The sequence below is a fragment of the Protopterus annectens genome, chromosome 9.part0, assembly GCF_019279795.1.
Source record: "Protopterus annectens isolate FY-2018-M chromosome 9.part0, PAN1.0, whole genome shotgun sequence".
Taxonomy (NCBI): domain Eukaryota; kingdom Metazoa; phylum Chordata; order Ceratodontiformes; family Protopteridae; genus Protopterus; species Protopterus annectens.
Genome location: NC_056743.1, coordinates 1152303213 through 1152323238, shown reverse-complemented (window position 1 = coordinate 1152323238; position 20026 = coordinate 1152303213). Strand labels below are relative to the sequence as shown.

Genomic DNA, 20026 nt, shown 5'->3' with positions numbered 1-20026 from the left:
TGACAAAGATGTTTCAATATTACTCAAAAGTGATGCATCAAATGGTATCTATCAAGCATTCATTGAAAGAATGCAGTCACTTGACAATAGACTGGAATTAAAAAAGAAGCGTAAACTTCAAAGGGACATTGATGATTACCAAAATGGACATATATTTTCTTGGCCGAAAGCTGAATTTAAATATTTAGCTAAAACCGCTAAATATAAGTAACAGCCTTATTTTGCCTCATCGACTAAGGAGAAAATGAGAATGCTTGATCGATTGGATGATTTCGCCCAGCCGGGCGTATCCAATGAGAATTCAACCAATCAGCGAAGACGTGAGCCAAATGCTACGTACGTAGCGCAACAACAAGGAGCTGAAAGAGCTAACACCGAGAAGGTAAATGAGAAGGAAGCTTATAAACGTCCGGTAGGATCCAATGTAGAGATTCTACTTAATACGACTGTTGAAAATGTAACCTTGGATGCACCAAGAACGCCGATGATGACAGAGCAACACCGGGAACCAAAAGAAAAAAGGCAAACCGATATTTTCACTTTTTTACCGTTTCGCCTGCAACAACCAGAAAGGGTCCTGGTGAAGCAGGCATATACGGAAAGTATAACGCCAACTGCAGTGGAAAATTCACCTCAGACCCAAGCAATAAAAAGGAAATGCAGCAGTCCCAGAAGAAGCAGCAAAACACCACGCAGATAGATGGGAAGCCATCAATAAAACAAGGTACTTTAAATCTAACAAATAACATTTTACCAGACGAACAGTTATCTATCTTAAGCAAAGGTATGAAGTTTATTCCCTTTGCTATGGACAACGTGGTAAATTCTATTATAGATTTAAGACTTTTTGCTAGAAGTCTTATGCTAAAATTAATTTTTAAGAATTCTGTAGAAAGTAATGGCAGCTGTAAAAAACTAAGTCTGTCCATACCACAATTATCTCCAGTTATCCTAGCATTCACTAATATTGTTGAATCAGAATTGAGATCCTTGTTTAGTAAATGTGATAAGACTAAAATGAAATATAACCTTACTTATAAAGAATATCTAGCTCTCAAAGATCTGAAAAGAAATAATGATGTAATAATAAAACAAGCAGATAAGGGAGGGGCTGTGGTTTTAATGGACAGAATATATTATATGAATAAATTTTCCAGTTTTTTATCTGACACTAGCACATTTAAAAAGGTAACATTTCAAGAAGTAAAAAATTGTATAACACAAGTTAACATGGCTATTTATGATATGCAGATAAGCAATGACATCTCAATTGATATATTCAACTACTTCTCCACACCATGTCCAAAGATCCCCCAAATATACGGGATCCCAAAGATACACAAGTCTTTAGAAGAACCCCCCCTGAGACCTATCGTCTCAGGTAAGGGCTGGATAACTGAAACTATATCCAAATATTTGCAGATTACCTTATCTGAATTACTACCTAAATGTGGAAGCATAGTGAAAGACAGCGCACATTTCTTAAGGAAACTTAAGTCATGGTATACAACAGCTTCTTCCAACTTTATTTTTGTAACTTTGGATATAGAATCACTATTCACTGTTATTCCTATTGACTATGGAGTTGAAGCCATTAGAAGGTTATTATTATCTAGTACCAACAAACACCCTCGAGATGTGGAAAATATATGTTCCCTCCTTCATTTAGTATTAACAAACAATATTTTATTTTTGATGGCACACCATATAAACAGCTAACAGGAGTTGCCATGGGTACATCTGTTGCAAATACTTTTGCGAATCTTGTATTGTTTCAATGGGAGAAGGAATATATTTTGAGTAACAAACATGCACTGAATATACATGTGAAAAGCTATGTTAGATTTGTAGATGATTGTTTTTTCATATGGGACGGTGCTGAGGAAGATCTTCTTTTGTTTGTCACATACATCAATAATACTACAGAATTTTTTAACTTTAAAATGTGTTCATCATCTAATGAGATTGTATTTTTAGATGTGAAAGTGTATAAAAAGGATGAAGTAATACACACCATGGTACATAAAAAAGATGTGCATACAATAAGATATCTAGATAGTAATAGCATGCACCCCCCACATGTGTTTAAAAGCATAATTAAGTCACAACTAATCAGAATAAGTAAATTAACAACAGAAGAGCAGGTTTATTTGAATGAGACATCTATAATGAAAGCAGAATTTTTAAGAAGTGGATACCCTGAAACTATTATACAGAAAAATATTGATATGATAGTTGAGGGTAGGAAAACAAGCTATAAACCAATATTTTTAGAAGAGAATATAGATGCAGATAATGGTAATTTAATGCCTATTAAAAAGAAGGAAACAATATTAAGATATACAACAACCTTTTCAGGTTATTCTAATCAAATTAGTAATATAATATATAAAAATTGGCCTATACTTATGGCTATGCCAGAGTTAAGTGTTATAGTAGGATCCAGACCTAGTTTTGCTTACAGAAATAACTAATGTATGAAAAACATGTTGTGCTATAAGGATTTTGATATAAGGTACAATGTTGGTTACAGTAATAAAGGGACCTATAAATGCTATAACTGCACCTGCTGTGCTGATATTTTGAAGGTGACAATATTTTTATACACCCCATAACACATAAGAAATTTTATTTTCATGTCAATGCAAATTGTAACACCACAAGAGTTATCTACCTTGCCACTTATGTGAATTGTCAAGCATTTTATGTAGGGAAGACTATACGGAGGTTGAAAGACCGTATAATTGAACATAGGTCTGAAATAAACAGACAAATACAGACCAACGCCCTATATAAGCATATACATGAGTTCAATACACATACTTTTAAATTTAGATGTATAGATGCAATACAAGTGGGTATGAGGGGGGGCGATGTAAATAACCTTGTAGAAACAAGAGAACTAGAGTGGATAATAAGACTACAGGCTGAAACATCACCAGGATTAAATAACACTACGAGTATAAAACCAATACTAGTTAAACGCCAATTAAATAACTTATAAAATATTATTTAAATAATATACTATGTATAACACACTATTTGTACATATTCTCATGTTTTAAACATTTCCCTTTTAAAAAACTTTTTAAAAACTATTGGCTGGTTGATCATGTGATTTTAATTGTTCCTCTATTTAAATGATGTAAATTTGTATATTGTGTAATGCTGATGAAGGGTTGAGAGCCCGAAAGCTTCATTAAAGTTCTGTGTTTCTGTGACCACTGTTATACTCCACGGTATGACCATATTTTTATTTTTACGTGTTTGTGTGCATGGTTACTCCATGTATGACCATATTTTTATTTTTACATGTTTGTGTTAACATGCTGCACCATTTATTTTGTTCTGCGATGTTTAAAACCTGCCTGCTTAAGGTTGTAGTGACATCCGCCTTTGGTGTATAAGCCATGCGAATAGCTTGAGTGTGCGGAGGTTTGGATGCAATAGCGTCCCTTTCTCCTGAGTTAGAAGGTTTGCTGTGAGAGGCAAGTGCATGGGAGGCTCTTTGGCCAGACTGAGGAGCAAGAGCAAGGGGTACCAGTGCTGTCTGGGCCAATCTGGAACAATGAAAATAGACTTTGGCCCTTCCTCCCTGATCTTGAGAAGTACCCTGGGAATCAGGAGCACGGGACAGAATGTGTACACAAACAGGTTACCCCAGTGGAAGGAGAGGGCATTCACCCTCCATGCTTCTGGATAGAACTCTCTGGAGCAGAACTTGGTTAGCTGGTGGTTCTCTGTGGTTGCGAAAAGGTCTGTATCTGGGTTCTCCCTGTTTTGCCTGATGCTGTGAAAGGTCCCCCTGTACAGCTGCCACTTGTGTGGATCCAGGAGGCTTCTGCGTAACTGGTCTGCCAGGGTGGTATGTTTCCCTGGGATATATTGAGCTATCAGATGCAATCCCAGATTTGAGGCTGACTGCCAGATTTGCATAGCTAAGCGACACAGGGGGTAGGAGTGAGTGCCCCCCTGCTTGTTGATGTACCACATTACTGTTGTGTTGTTTGTCTTGCCTAAGAGTACTCCTGGTCTCAGGTGATCCTTGAAAGCTAGGATTGACCTGTGCACTACCAGCAATTCTTTTTGGTTGTTGGGGAGGCCCTGAACCTCCTGTCTCCAAAGTGCACATACTTCCTTGGTGTGCCCACCCCCAACTGTCATCATATATCATTTCATACAAAGATTTTCCATTTGCTCTTTATGAAGTTTTGCAGCCAAGCAGATAGTATAACCTGTCCAGGATTTTTGGGATCTGTGACTTCTTTGGGAATGTTTAGATTTTCAATTTCATTGGGAATGTTGGGTTCTGGTTTCCCTGTGCGAGTTCCAGCACCATTCTGCGGATAGACTACAGTCATGACTACAATCCCATTTGGTAGGGTAGTTGAGCTCATGGTTTTAGTTGATCGCCACAATCAAAAAAAATTATGCCAACCTCTTTATGATTTGCAAGCTTCAGGTGTCCCTGTAAAATGAACAAACATATATTGAGAATTGAATGTATCCCATATGTTAACCTGGTAAGTGACCTGCTCTTCATTCACACCCTTTTCAGCCTTAACCCAGGATGCAAGGACAGAGGTAAACAAAATAAACGTGGAAAGACTAAAGTAGCCACTTAGTCAGCATGATTTTGAGAAGAACATGTAGACGACATAGTGGCAGTGACCAAAAGTCAGCAATAAACCTCAGAAAGGGATCTTACCTCTTAGCCACTGATGCTGCTCAGTTCACTGCTTGCTCATATAATCCCAGCAACTAACATATGGACTGTTTTTCAGACAAATTTCCACTGCATTTGCCATTTTTACTGGTTTCAATAGTGAACTACAGTACTCACTGCTATGCTACCATCAAGTGTTTGTTTCTTTACCCAACACGGATGCAAACTTGAATTCCTTAAAAATTTGACTCAGTGTCTCATTGGGAAGGTATAAGCAAGTCATAAATCCACACACACTGAATTAAAAAGTACCTTAATTCAGAATTTGTTTGCTGGCCAAAGAATGAAGTTATTCAACACGGACTGTTTTCAGCCTTGAATATGGTGAATGGTATGACACAAGTAATACTAAGTTCAGTAATAAGACACAAAATTATAGTGAACAACAAAATATACAACTAAATCACTTACAGGTTGACTACAATTTCACTAGCAAAGACCTACCAGTAAGAATACACATCAAAGATATAGTATCATATGCACAACAACAGTCTGAACACGAGAGAATATTGTAATGACAGTTACCAGGTGTAGGTCTCAATAAGTATTACATCTGCAGTAATGAAAAAAAAAAAAAAAAACGGTTTGTAGGGGACACGGTCTAGAGACTGGTTTGAGAAAAGAGAGTTGTGGGCTAGTAAGAAAGGAAACATACTATGGTTGTGAAAGTAAGTTTTTTTTTTTAAATCTCAATGCCAGTCAACCGATAACTTCACCAGGCTCTACTTATCAGTTCCCCCTCAAGTGTTTGGCAGTGCTGTGTATATAAGCAGACACCTTTGACATTTTTCCCGTAAAAACACCCTTGAAATTTCACCAATACTTAGTTGCACAGAGGGCAGCTAGTTTTGCAGTGACAAGCACTGCCCCCAAAGTTGCAAACCAGATAGATACTCCTGACATCGCTTTATATTCCCACTGCAACCATAAAAATGGCCCGTTGCCATGGATATCAACTTTCCCACTATCTCTTACCAGCTTGGTGAATACGGGCATCCTGGGGCAATGTAGAAATTGCCTTATGATTACGGACAACCAGCTAATTCTCACACAAACTGATATGGTATGCGAGAGATGTATTTACACAATGTCACTGGAGGCAAAGCTCTCACATAAAAGCACTCCTATTTTCAATCAGGTTGTCGGTACTACACACACTGCACCCATCACATACAATTCCACATATGCTGAGGCACTTAAATGTAACCTTCCTAAACCCCAAGGGCCTCCTAGACAAAGTACACATAACAAATACCCTCAGCAGCCCTGAATGTACTCACCCCATCAACACATACAGCCACATCTCAAGGAGTCTCTACTTCTAAGGCCACAGGGCAAGCCACCACACAATCCAGCATTCTAGTCATTGGAGTCTCCATTGTGTGACATATTGATGTCCCTCTCATCAGACTGAGTAAGAAGAAAGTCATGGTCAGTTGCTTATTGGGGCCAGGATCTGACATATTTGGTTCAATTACCTGAGTGCGTGCATAAAGTACCAATCACAGTTTATGAGAGGGGGGTAAACCACCAGAGACATACCTCCTTAGACTATAGGAAGAGAAACATCATGGAGCTCTCAGAGTATGTCTCCCAGGCTGCTGTGAGCTTAGCATTGAGCAGCATTTTAGAGATGTCAACAGACCACACTGTTTTGCCATGGATCGTCTGTACCTCTACCCACTAGGTTTTCGAATATTACCTAAAACATTGACACTGCCTGAATATGCACTATGGAGGAGGACAAACAAAGTACTTCTGACATAGCAAATTAAAACCATAAAAATCTAAAGGTGTTACTGCTCAATGATAGGAGTCTAAAGAAAAAAAAAACTCTACTCCCTACAAGCTCTCCTCACCATACAGAATATTGACTGCTGATGTCTGTGTGGTCATTCAGACATGGCTATTTGCACCAGAAGTGCAAGGCTATAATGTCCTCAACACATTTAGACCAGCTGCTACACAAACAGGGACTAAAGGTGAGGTGTCATGATTTATATCAAAAATACATATACCTCAAGGCTGGTCAAACAGGACAATGCACTTGAGCTTCTCCATGTTCAAATCATCAGGCAAAATCCAATACCACTTCCTTGCATGCTATAGATCTCCCTCTATGACTCAGGAAACCCGTACCATGCATTTAAACTTAATGGAAGCACTCACCATCCAACCCAATACCATATACATGGGCAACTTTATCTACCTCACTATTAACTGGGAATCATAAATGGCACTAAATGTTCAGGCACAGAGATTCCTGGATTTTGTACACAAACTGCCCGGGCCAGGCTGTCAACATACCGAGCAGGTATGTAAATATACTAGATCCGGTCCTCACTAATACAGGACAGTGCTCCACACCCCCTGGTGTAATGTCTTCTCTGGTAAGGCCAGACCACAAAATGGTCTCCTTTGAAGTAAAAATAAATCCTGGAAACCCAGCAAACCCTGGAATGTTCAGGAACTATTCAAAGACTAGCTTCCTACTATTAAGGGATAACCTGGCAAGATTTCAAGTCCCCATAAACCCTGAGAACACTGATGCCTACATGGAACTGTTCACTGAAACCTTGTACAAGCATGGTAATAGCTGTATAGAGGCAGCTGTACCCACCAGGAAAAAGAACAGAACTCAGAAAAACAAGCCAACCTGGTGGGATGACAACATCAGTAGGCTGTATAACAGAAGGAAGAAAACCATGGCAAAGGTGTAGCACCGAGCAGGATAAAAGCACTCTCAAACTAACAACACCTCAGAGGATAAATAAAGTCTTTCAAAGCCAAACTGGAGGCAAATTTAGCCTCTCAAGCCAAGGGCAACCACAAAGCATTCTTTAACTATGTCTGCAACCTTAAAAGGATTACACAATTTTGTGCTGAGCTTATTGTTAATGGATCCACCTATAAAGAGCCAGAAGATATAGCAAACCTACTGGCCAACAAATTCAGGTCCACCTTTACCATTCTCATCCCCTCAATGTCCCACTCAGGAAACACTATTAAATACAAGTCTACAACTGAACAAATATAACTATCACTAGGGAACAGGTCCTTAACACTCTCACTAAAAGGCCAAGAACACTGTTTCAGCTGGACCAGGCAACATCTCGGGATGCCTTCTAAACAGCATGAAACATGACTTATCAGGCCATCTGGAATTGCTACTCAGCTACAGCCTCCAAAACAGGCTTTATGCCTCACAAATGGAAAACAGCAGCAGTCATCCCTCTGCACAAAGGTGGGCCATCTATAGACCCTAGAAATTACAGACCCATAGGTCTCACATGCAAAGCCATGGAAAGAATGATCATGGAAATGATCAATAACGGCACAAGAAACCTGCATAAAGTGAATCCAACCCAATTTAGTTTCGTCAAGGGCAGGTTATGCCTGCTCAACCTGGCTGACTTCTTTAAGAAGGTCACCAAATCAATGGATGAGAGCAAAACAATTCACACTGCCTACCCTGACCTGGCCAAGGCATCTGACACAATACCCCACTTGGGCATTGTTGACATACTCAAGAGGTTATGCACAAACTCTTATGTCACCCAGTGGATAGCTAGCTGGCTCAGAATCGGGACCCAGGAAGTTAGAATTGGGCAGCCCACCTTTACATAAAGACCAGTCACAATTGGGACCCAGGAAGTTAGAATTGGGGAGCCCATCTTTACATAAAGACCATTCATAAGCAGAGTCCCTCAGGATTTGGTCCTGTGATGGCTCCTTTTTGGCATTTACTTCTCTGCAAATTAGAAGCAGTCACAAACTCCCCCACTGACACAAATGCTCTCCAAGAAGGGCAGACACAAATACACAAATGGTGTCAAAGCCATGGGCTAAAGCTAAATGCCAAGAAATGTATAACAGCAGTATCCTTTGGGAAGTCATCCAACCCTGGTTAACTACACCATTGACAACACACCCCTAAGAGATGATCAAGTAGTCAGGGGACATGGGGACACACACAAACAGTAACTCAAGCCTTTTATCATCACCTGTCTACAGTAGTGAGGAAATCATTCTAAGCTGTGCAACTTTATAAACAAAAGTATGGCCTCTAGGTCCAAGGAGGTCACTGTTCCACTGTCTTCAGCATTCATCAACCCTACAACTGAGTACAATGCCCCCTTTGGCATGTACACAAGGTACATCCAACAAGTGGAACATCCACAGAGGTTCCTCACTAAAAGAATACAGGGAATAAGTAACATGTCCTATGCAGATTGCCTCAAGGCCCTATAGCTGTATTCGGTCTCCTCCATGCCATTAAGGGGAGATCTATGCCTTGCATATAAGGCATTGTCAGACTCCACTCTAATGGACCCCCTACATATCCACAATACAAATAACACCAGAATAATCCATTCTAAACACTTAAACCTCCTGTGATATCAATAGGACCTGCTGGAGAGACAGGTGTGCATCCCAGAGCATACCCCATCTCTGGAACAGGCTCTCCATCCATGTAAAGCAGAGTTCCTCTTTAGTCCAGTTCAAGCGCAACTTAGATAACTGGATTAGGAACAGGAAATTCATCCCTGGTTTACCACTTATGTCTGTAATGGACATAAACAGCCTGTAAATGGTTCATCTCCCAGGCCCCTGCTTACACTTATCCAAGGTGCCAAAACTTGTCAGAGATTTGGGATGCATGGTTATGCTTAAAAAGGCCCTTGTGGGCATTAACCTAGTACAATCCTACGAACTCATATGCAACAAGTGATTGGCCATTTTTTCCCCTAAGACACTCAAGTTCAGACTGGTGGCAGGCCATCATCCATGCATTCATTAATGAAGGATATTCTTTCAAAAGCCTAAAAGCTTCTCGTGCTGTCAGCACAGCGATTCCTTCCCACAATGGCAGCCCTATGTCAATGTGCCTACTTTTGTAAATGGTCACAATAGTACTTACAGCATGCCATCACATCACCCATCCTTCACGAACAAATGAACCAGTAGAAGACAAACTTTGTAATAACGAATAAGAGTGCTCGGCAGCCAAAATAGTCAGAATGCCTTAACGCAATTTTATTAAAGTAAAAAATAAATAGCGTTTTCGCTACTGCATACATGTAGCTTCCTCAGAGGCTAAAAAACACAGAAAAGGCGCCAACCAGTTTTTATACTATAGGCAGCCTAATTAAAATCAGCTGTTATTCATAAAACATCACTTCCTTAAAGTAATAGGGTGTTTTCTTAAACAATCAATCCTAAAAAATCAGTCCTAAGAAATATTTTAACTACTATCAACAATAATGTTTCCTATCCTTATGTTAATTAACAAATACTTTTAAAGTAAATGCATTTAAATAATAAAATGACACACATTTGTATGGCACAAATTACTATATTTTGTGCAAAAATGTTATAATGCTTTTTTAAAAAATGCTATTTTAACAAGGTATATATACACCAACCTAAAAATTCTGATCACATCAAAGTCATGAATGAGTTCATATTACAATTCCAATTGGTCAGCGTAAATAAGCCCTATATTTTAACACAGGGGCTATGTTACAGCTTTCGTTTAAACCTGGCATGTTAAAGGCATCCAACTTAAGCTGCCAATGTAATTCTAAAATTTCTAATAGTAACGAAGTAGGTCCTCCCCTAATAGATTTCTGTTTACAGTCAATGCCCATAAAGACAAAGCTATGTCCATGGTTAGATTCCACATGCTTGGCAAGCGCATTCTCAGTTTTTTTGTTTCTAATAGCATATATGTGCTGGTATATGCGCTCTCTGAATTTTCTGTCAGTCTTTCCGACATAAAATGCCGGACAGCATACACAGAGAGCAACATATATGACAGATTTTGTATCACAATTTATTTTATGGTTAATCCAATATTTTCTTTGGCCTATGCTAAAAGAACAACCAGATTTCACAACATGGCACCAATTACAGGATCCACAAGTGAAACACCCTTTTGTTTTTTGGAGAACCTGATTTGATGCATTTGTTTGTAACAATTATTTAATATTGCTACCTCTCCTAAATGTAACATGTCCTATGCAGATTGCCTCAAGGCCCTATAGCTGTATTCGGTCTCCTCCACGCCATTAAGGGGAGATCTATGCCTTGCATATAAGGCATTGTCAGACTCCACTCTAATGGACCTCCTACATATCCACAATACAAATAACACCAGAATAATCCATTCTAAAGACTTAAACCTCCTGTGATATCAATAGGACCTGCTGGAGAGACAGGTGTGCATCCCAGAGCATACCCCATCTCTGGAACAGGCTCTCCATCCATGTAAAGCAGAGTTCCTCTTTAGTCCAGTTCAAGCGTAACTTAGATAACTGGATTAGGAACAGGAAATTCATCCCTGGTTTACCACTTATGTCTGTAATGGACATAAACAGCCTGTAAATGGTTCATCTCCTAGGCCCCTGCTTACACTTATCTAAGGTGCCAAAACTTGTCAGAGATTTGGGATGCATGGTTATGCTTAAAAAGGCCCTTGTGGGCATTAACCTAGTACAATCCTACGAACTCGTATGCAACAAGTGATTGGCCATTTTTTCCCCTAAGACACTCAAATTCAGACTGGTGGCAGGCCATCATCCATGCATTCATTAATGAAGGATATTCTTTCAAAAGCCTAAAAGCTTCTCGTGCTGTCAGCACAGCGATTCCTTCCCACAATGGCAGCCCTATGTCAATGTGCCTACTTTTGTAAATGGTCACAATAGTACTTACAGCATGCCATCACATCACCCATCCTTAGTAAGAGACTGCAGTCCCTGTGTATCTGCTGTTTTACTGCACCTTAAATATCCATGTTCTGTTGGCAATGTGTGTCAGACTGAATTTGCCACTCTCAACTTCGAAGAATGGTGGAGTCAACAGCTGTCCATTCATTTCCATCCTGACCCACAGTTTTTTCAGTTCCCAAGCCTGTTAAATGAATCCAGGTAGTCAGAGTCTCACTATGGATTAAGACAGCTAGGAAGTGAAACCTAAAATAATAAGAGTACAGAACAGAAATTTAAGGTGAACACAGTTGGATAGTGATTACAAACTGAGGTAGGCACAGCTTATTTTTTTCCTTTTTCAAAAGCAGTGAAGACGGATGAAATAAGAATAATTCTAAGAATCAAAGTGGAAACAGAAGAGCGAGAGATATAAATTAAAAATGAGGAAGTTGGGACATGCAACAAATGAAAATGGACTAATGTGCAATATACATTTAGGAACTAAAAAAACAGTCCTGCAAAGTCAGGCATGCAAAGCCAAGAATTAGACACTTAAAAATAAAAGGAAATTAATTAAGATTTAAGATGCAGACTTTAATTACCCCACTATTAACTGGAAATCTTATACGACACCAAACGTACATGCACAGAGATTCCTGGGTTTTGTAAACACAAATTCCCTGGACCAGACAGTCAATACACCAACCAGGGGTGCAACCATACTAGATCTGCCCCTCACTAATACGGGAAAATGCTGCACGCTTCCTACTGTAATGCCTTCTCTGATAAGGTCAGACCACAAAATGGTCTCCTTTGAAGTAAAAATGAAACCTGGAATATTCAGGAACTATTCTAAGGCTAACCTCTTGCTACGAAGCGAGAACCTGGCAAAATTTCAAGCCCCCCCATAAAACCTGAGAACACTTCTGCCTATGCAGAACTGTTCACAGAAACCCTGTGCAAGCATGTTAATAGCTGCAGAGAGGCAACTGTTTCCACCAGGAAGAAGTACAGAACTAACTCAAAAAATAAGCCACCCTGGTGGAATCACAAAATCAATAGGCTGTATAACAGGAGGAAATAAATCATGGCAAAAATTAGAAGCTGCAGCGCCCAGCAGGATAAAAGCACTGCCATCAAACTAAACAAACAACTCAAGCCAAATTTGAGGCAAGTTTGGCCTCCCAGGCCAAGAACAACCACAAAACATTCTTTATCTATGTCCACAACCTCAAAAGGCAATAAACAGTTGTGTTCAGAGCTCACTGTAAATGGAGCTACCTATACTGAGCCAGAAAATATAGCAAACCTCCTGGCTGGTAAATTCAGCTCCAACTTTACCCCTCTCTCCCCCTCAACCTTCCCTCAGGAAATGGCATCAAATATAATTCCCCCTACTATCACTAGGGAACGGGTCCTTAATGCTCTAAGATCAAGAACATTGCATAAATGGGCCCAGACAATATCCCATGTTGCCTTCTAAATAGTATGAAACATGACTTATCAGGGCCTCTGGAATTACTATACAACTGTAGCCTTCAAACAGGCTTCGTGCCTCATGAATGGTGAAAGGCAACAGTCATCCCTCTGCAAAAAGGTGAGCCATCTACAGACCTATAAGTCTCACAAGTCTTATATGTAAGGCCATGGAAAGAATTATCATGGATATAGTAAACCTCCAGACACTGGACACAACCCAGTCTGGTGTTGTCAAGGGCAGATCATGCCTACTCAACCTGGTAGACTTCTTTGAGAAGGTCACCAAAGCAGTGGATGAGGGCAAAATGATTCACACTGCCCAACTTGACCTGGCCAAGACATCTGACACAATACCCCACTTGGGCATTGTTGACAAACTCAAGAGGTTAGGTACAAACTCGTATGTCACCCAGTGGATAGCCAACTGGCTCGCAGACAGGACCCAGGAAGTTAGAACTGGGGAGTCCACCTCTACAAAGAGGCCAGTCACAAGTGGAGTCCCTCAGGGGATCAGTCCTTGGACTGCTCCTTTTTGGCATTTACTTCTCAAAAGTCAAGGCCAATATCAGTGGTCTCTGGCTGACTAGATTTGCAGATGATTGCAAATTAGGAGCTGTCACTGAATCTCACACTGACACATGTTCTCCAGGAGGGGCTAACACAGACAAGCAGCTGATGTCAGAGCCATGGACTAAAACTAAATGCCAAGAAATGCATAATAGTATCCTTTGGGAAGTCATCCATTCCTGGTAGCTATCATATTAACAACAGACCCCTTAGAGTTGACCCAGTAGTCAGGGACTTAGGGACACACACAGATAGTAATCTCGCCTTTGATCATCGCATGTCTACAGTGGTGAGGAAATCATTCCATGTTGTGCAACTTATAAACAAAGGTATGGCATCCAAGTCTAAGGAAGTCATTGTTCTCCTGTACTTGGCATTTATTAGACCTGTCACTGAGTACAATGTCCCCTTTTTTATGCACCTAACCAGGCATATTCAACAACTGGAATGTCCACAGAGGTTCCTCAATAAAAGAATACATGGCATAAGTAATATGTCCTACGCAGACCACCCCAAGGCCCTATCTCTGTATTCTGTCTTCTACAGGCTTTAAAGGGGAGATCTATGCCTGGGATACAGGGCATTGTCAGACCCCACTCTGATTGACCTCCTGCATAGCCACAAAACAAACAGCACTAGAATTACCCATTCTAAAGACTTAAACCTTGCCTGTGATATAAATAGGACCTGCTGGAGGGATAGGTATGTATCCCAGAGATTACCATATCTATGGAATAGGCTCTCCATCCATGTGAAGCAGAGTTCCTCCCGAACCCAATTCAAGTACAACTTGGACAATTGGATGGGAAATCGGAAATTCATCCCTGGTTTGGCACCTGTGTCTTGAATCATTTACAGGTTGCCTGTGTCTATTAATCTCCCAAGCCCATGCTTACAGTTATCAAGGGTATCAGAACTCAGACTTGGGATGCATGGATAGGCTTAAAAAAGGCCCTTGTGGTTGTTAGCCTTGTAAACACCTATGAAACTAAGAGGAAGAACACTCATGGCACCAGTTAATAGCTCAGAAGAGTGTAGAACATGCTGCAGCATTTGGCTTTAAGTGACTGTAGTTATGGCCTCTACGGTAGCATATGGTTTCCCTTAAGGAGTCTAATCCTGGAAGTTTTGAGGTCTTCTACTTCTGTAATCCTAGTGGAAGGATACTTCCAGCAGAAGACTAACAACACATCAATTGTCCTGCCCCTGATTTTAGGTATGTTTTGGGAAATGTGAAGTTCTTTACACATCCCTGGGACTCAACTTCTGTCAGATGATAACTATTTTAATTTTTACATGCAAGATAGGATGCATATATTTAATTAAACGTAGAATTTAAAGCAATTTTCCTTTAAAGGTGAACTGCATCACTACAGAACAGAACTGCCTGAACATTCAGCAGCATGATCAAAAATAAATAAATAAATAAATATCTGTGTTTTGATACATCGCTAACCACTGAGGAGTGCACTGTATCAGAACTGCTTCACATTTTTTCTACTTGCTTGGGACTTTAAGTTGGTCTTTGGGAATTCTACATCAAGATGCTTTAATTAATAGACATGGACTTGATTCACATCCTAAGGTTTCAGTCATCAACTGGGACCAGCATATACGTATCCTATACTGTTAGTATCTTACCCCACGCAGCCTAGATATGTGTAGCAGGGAAAATAGCATATGGCAAATGCTGGAGACTGTGGCACAAAAATGATCGAACTAGGCATATGTTTTGGGATTGTGAAAAAGCTCACCAGAGATGGTAGCAGTATTACATCATTATTTTAGAGACCTTTCACAAAAGAAATACATTGGTCATTGAAGTGTTTGGAGATTAAATTATTGGAGCAGGTTGGGGGACTGTGAGAAGAAATGGTATTTTGGGCACTGTGAGAAGAAGTGGTATTTTGGGCACAACCGTTTCTTTCTGAAAGTAGGGTAGACACAAGGTTGTCTGCACTACTAGAAAATATACAGATAATGTTCTTGTGTTTATTCAAATATGTTATGCTGTGAATATATGGAACTGCCTTAGAGGTGCAGAAAAATGCAGGTTTAGTAAAAGGCTATTCATCCTTTTACTAAACTGGCAATAGCCTTTTACTAAACTGGCACAGTTCCTCATGGTGGTCAAGTGGTTCCTTTACTTGGGAAAGGATTTCGGCAGTCTGTCGTTTTTGTCTATATGTGGTTTCGGTAGACTGTGTTTAGGTAAGTGAAATACGATGGATCATACTTTCGTCGATAGAAAGTAGTTCCATATATATATATATATATATATATATATATATATATATATATATATATATATATATATAGACTGTGTTTAGGTAAGTGAAATTCGATGGATCATACTTTCGTCGATAGAAAGTAGTTCCATATATGTGTATATATATATATATATATATATATATATATATATATATATATATATATACATACACACACACATTTATTTGATATATATATATATATATATATATATATATATATATAGGCATGGCATGTTTTACATGGCATGCTTTAACTGAATATTTTTAGTGTTTAAACATCACTAATATAAGTTGCTTTTCTCTTTACGATTGCACAACTGAGGATTTAATAGTTCTGAGGGTGTGAGGGCAAAGTCTTCATGTCAGGGTTGAGGGTAAATTCCTTTCAAATAGACATTTTTTTTTATTTTGTTACGTTTTCTTCAGCAAAATTTAAAAAAAAAATGTTAATTGTTACTGGCCAGTCCTGATGTTAGACTTTTTTCCCTCGTAGTGTTTGATTTGGATACATCTGGGATCACTGCACCTCACTCTGTTTTGGATTTCTATATATATCATACACAAACACACAAAGTATAAACCCTAGTGCATGATCGCGTCATTACCCATACTATACTCTCTCACATCATTTCCACTACACTTTTTTTTTTTTTTTTTTGCAGACTGGAGATTAAACAGACAAGCATAAATGCCACTAAGCAGTATACCTGAAGGGAAACATTTGTTAGGTGGTACAGAGAATTAATATACTAAACCTCTGATAAACCAATACTGGCTCATAAGTCATCTGCTTTTGCACGGCAAAATATGAAAAATTAAATGGCATTATTGAACAGATTTTAAACAGATAGCATTTAGAGAAGCAGAGAAGAGCTTTGTTGAGCAAATAGAAGCAATTACTATACCTGCAGTGCAGATGATGTGAGAGGATCGGAGAGTTATAACAGAAGGTTCAAAATTTTACAGAAGACTCCGAACATTTGAATGATGACAAACTGCAATGTTTCAAAGAAGTATTGTGGACAGCAATTCTACAATGAAGCATTGCCATAATAAGCAATTTATAACACCTTGGAATACTAGGGGACAGTGCAATGTGTATGAGGCATCAGAAGATAAATAGAAAAATCATTAGACAGCTTGAAATGCAACAGTGACTGTGTAAATCGTCTAAGAATAAGAACATTCACTGCATAAGGTAAAGCCACACTGGGGTAGTAGAATGATGAAGTGCTGAATAAAACCCTGCCAGAGCAGTAATGGGTATTATTATTCAGGAGGAATCAATGAATATTTTGACAGGTCAAGTGGGTAGGTAGAAAAAAAAAATCAGCCAGTACAGGCAGCATTCTGATAGAGGTTAAGACTGTAAGAGAAATGTGTTTTATACCTACATAATAATAAGATAATTTACAAGGAAGAGGTTCCTCTCTCATGGAAAGAGACAGTGGTTGCAGTTTTGTCAAGGCTGAACAATGGCACAGGAAAATAACTTTCTTGGGTGGCGTAAGCCAGGGAACCTTGTTGGCTAGGCTTACATAGGTACTTGGGCCGATAGCCTAGTACCTGCCTATGAACCTAAAAGGGAAACTGGCTAGGCATGAGATGGTCTGCTAGGGAAGCTAGCCTAGTACTTACCTATGAACCTATAAACCTATGACATGAACTCACATTTGTAACACAAAAAAGACTTTGGGATAGTTGAAAACCACGAATAAACTGTAAATCCCATGTGGTGGCTGCAGGAAAGGCAACAACACACTCCAAAAATAAAAATCCAACAATCTACTGAGCATTTTTATTCACACCAGTAGGAACTTCATCAGAATAACACAATCAAACCCTGCTTAGTATTTAAATTAACCACAGCTACTAATTAATTAAAAAAATAACCAATGCCTATGCCAGATAATGCTTGTTCCTATTTGTGTAAATGAAAGTTAATAAATTGTTGGATTTTTATTTTTGGAGTGTGATATTCTCTTTCCTGCTGCCACCACATGGAATTTACAGCTGATTTATGAACACACATTTGCACATTTCTATTCCTACAGTCACAAGTTTACAGACAAATACATCACCTATGCAGAACAATACTCATGGGCAGTTCCACACTAGTGCTAATTGCTCACCTGCCAGTAAATAAACCCATCATTTGTGCTATTTTGGAATCCCATAAACCAAAACATTTCTAATAGATACCCAGTCAGTTTGCTCTAATTATTATGGCAGAATTTGACTGTATATGTTTCTTTTTTTTAACAGCATCTTTCTTCCTTTTTTCTTTTTTCCAGCAGGTAAATAAATGCAGCTGCTCCAGAGCATGCATCTAAGGATACTAGAGAGGAAGGTGTCCCAGACTGCTATGTATTGTTCCTTTCAATTGTAGTCTTCCACTTCATGCTATTATTTATGATGCAGCCCACATTTCTTTTCTTGCAATCTTGTCTTCCTCTGCATGTCCAGACGAGCCTAGGGCACCTCCTCTGTACCCCAGCTCTACATCAGTTCATGAGCCCTCACTCCATCCAGTGTGTTGTATGGCTACCTCATCTGGGAGAAGCAGCGGTTCCTCCACAGCAGGTAAGTAGAGAACATTTCCAGTCCTTGGACATGCTGAACTACAGGCAGTGATTGAGGAGGAAGAGGAGAGGGAGACAGAAAGACAGTAGCACCCTTATTACCAACTCCTTTAGTTGGTTCAAGACTCACTGGGTTAGCAGGTTTGGGAAATGGAACTGTCACAGACTAGCTCCAATAAGATCCTGGGAGTAAAAAAAACATAATAGCCTCTGAGTCGATGAAATCATGTCTGCCTCCATGTCTTCCCATCAGTAGCATAGCCAGCGTGGAGCAAAGAGGGCACTTGCTTTAGGTGCAAAATGTTAGGGGATGCAGTAGGTCAGTCCTGATTGTTCTTCAGTACATACCAGCTGAAAATGCCTGTTTTGTATCTGTGACAAAATTGATGCACTGTAGCTCTCCATGTGTGGCATAAACCATAGCAGACTGCTTGTTACAATGTAGTGAATGGTTTGTTACAGTTTAAAATAAAGAGCTGAGGAGATTGTCTTTGATTTTGAAGGGGCATGAGATCAGGGAACAGCACCGGGCACAAAATCTAGCTATATTCTGCATCCCGTCCATCATCATCATCATCTATGCACCCATCCTCTTGAGTTATACTCAGTGCACTACATCTCCACAAATCCTCCCATCATATTTTGTCCACCCTCTGTTTCTCTGTCTTCCCTTCCATTTATGAACCCAACCTATTATGTCATCACTCACTCCTGTTTGTCTTGTCTGTCAATTCATGTTTGTTGTCAGAACCCCTACCCTTATTTAATATACCTTCCCATACTGCCCTTTATATTTCCCTTTCCTCCCTCATTTATTTCAAGTAAAGGAGGTATATCCCCACAAAATAAGTAAATAAAGCACCTTTATCTCCTATTTCCTCCACCACAACCTTCATATCATCCTACTGTGTTTCTCTTGTCTACTGCCCCCCCCATTTTTCCAGCTTTTCTATCTATCCTGTTTCCATACATATAAATGCAATAAATAGGCTCTATCAATAGATATCTGCAGAATAAGGCTGTAAATAAAGTGCGTTTGATTGCTAGCTATTGGTGGTGGGATGAGTTTTACACAATTTCTTGCAATTAGATCTTACAAAATTAGGTCAGAGTGGCATCTCTGATGACCAGGAAGCTTACAAAGATATGTAGGAGTTACAAATTTCTGCATAATATACACACATAAGTATTCCTGTACACTTCTTAGGGGTTTCACATGCACATGTGTGAAACCATTTCCTTCTGCTGCTGTCCCTGTAACTGAAAGTCCTACGTCTGCCAACCAGACTAACTGCTTTGCATGTCTTTTCACTGAATCTCTCTCCACAGATGCTGTCACATTTAATCTCTGCAGCCTTTCTTTGGGTGATTCTTCACTGGCTGCACATATGTGTAAACCAGCACTGTTCTCACATTCATGTTGCGCACATGTGCAGTGCAGGACTATAAAAATATCTCTAGGTTCCTTTTCTATTATCCATAAAGTCCCACTAACAGTAGCAGGCATACTACCTGTAATGGCTTTCTCTAATTCCTCCCTGTGTACCTAGTTACAAAGTTCCCCTGAAGGAGTTTCTGCAAGCTACATAGGAGGTTCCAATGTAAGGTGCAGAGCAGATATGTTATGTTTTCCTTTTACTTCTGTACCTATGCAGGTCATACCTCTCAAACTCTCAGCACAAGAGA

At 39.5% G+C, this 20026-nt stretch overlaps 1 long non-coding RNA gene across 1 annotated transcript in view; it reads right to left on the bottom strand.

The window, feature by feature from the left end:
• The window catches only part of LOC122810932, a 73297-nt gene extending 68839 nt beyond the window's left edge, over positions 1 to 4458 (bottom strand). The window contains exon 1 of the long non-coding RNA XR_006366158.1: positions 4182 to 4458. This is a non-coding gene — a long non-coding RNA (uncharacterized LOC122810932). The remainder of the gene's footprint in view (positions 1 to 4181) is intronic.
• Between the last annotated feature and the right edge of the window lie 15568 nt (positions 4459 to 20026).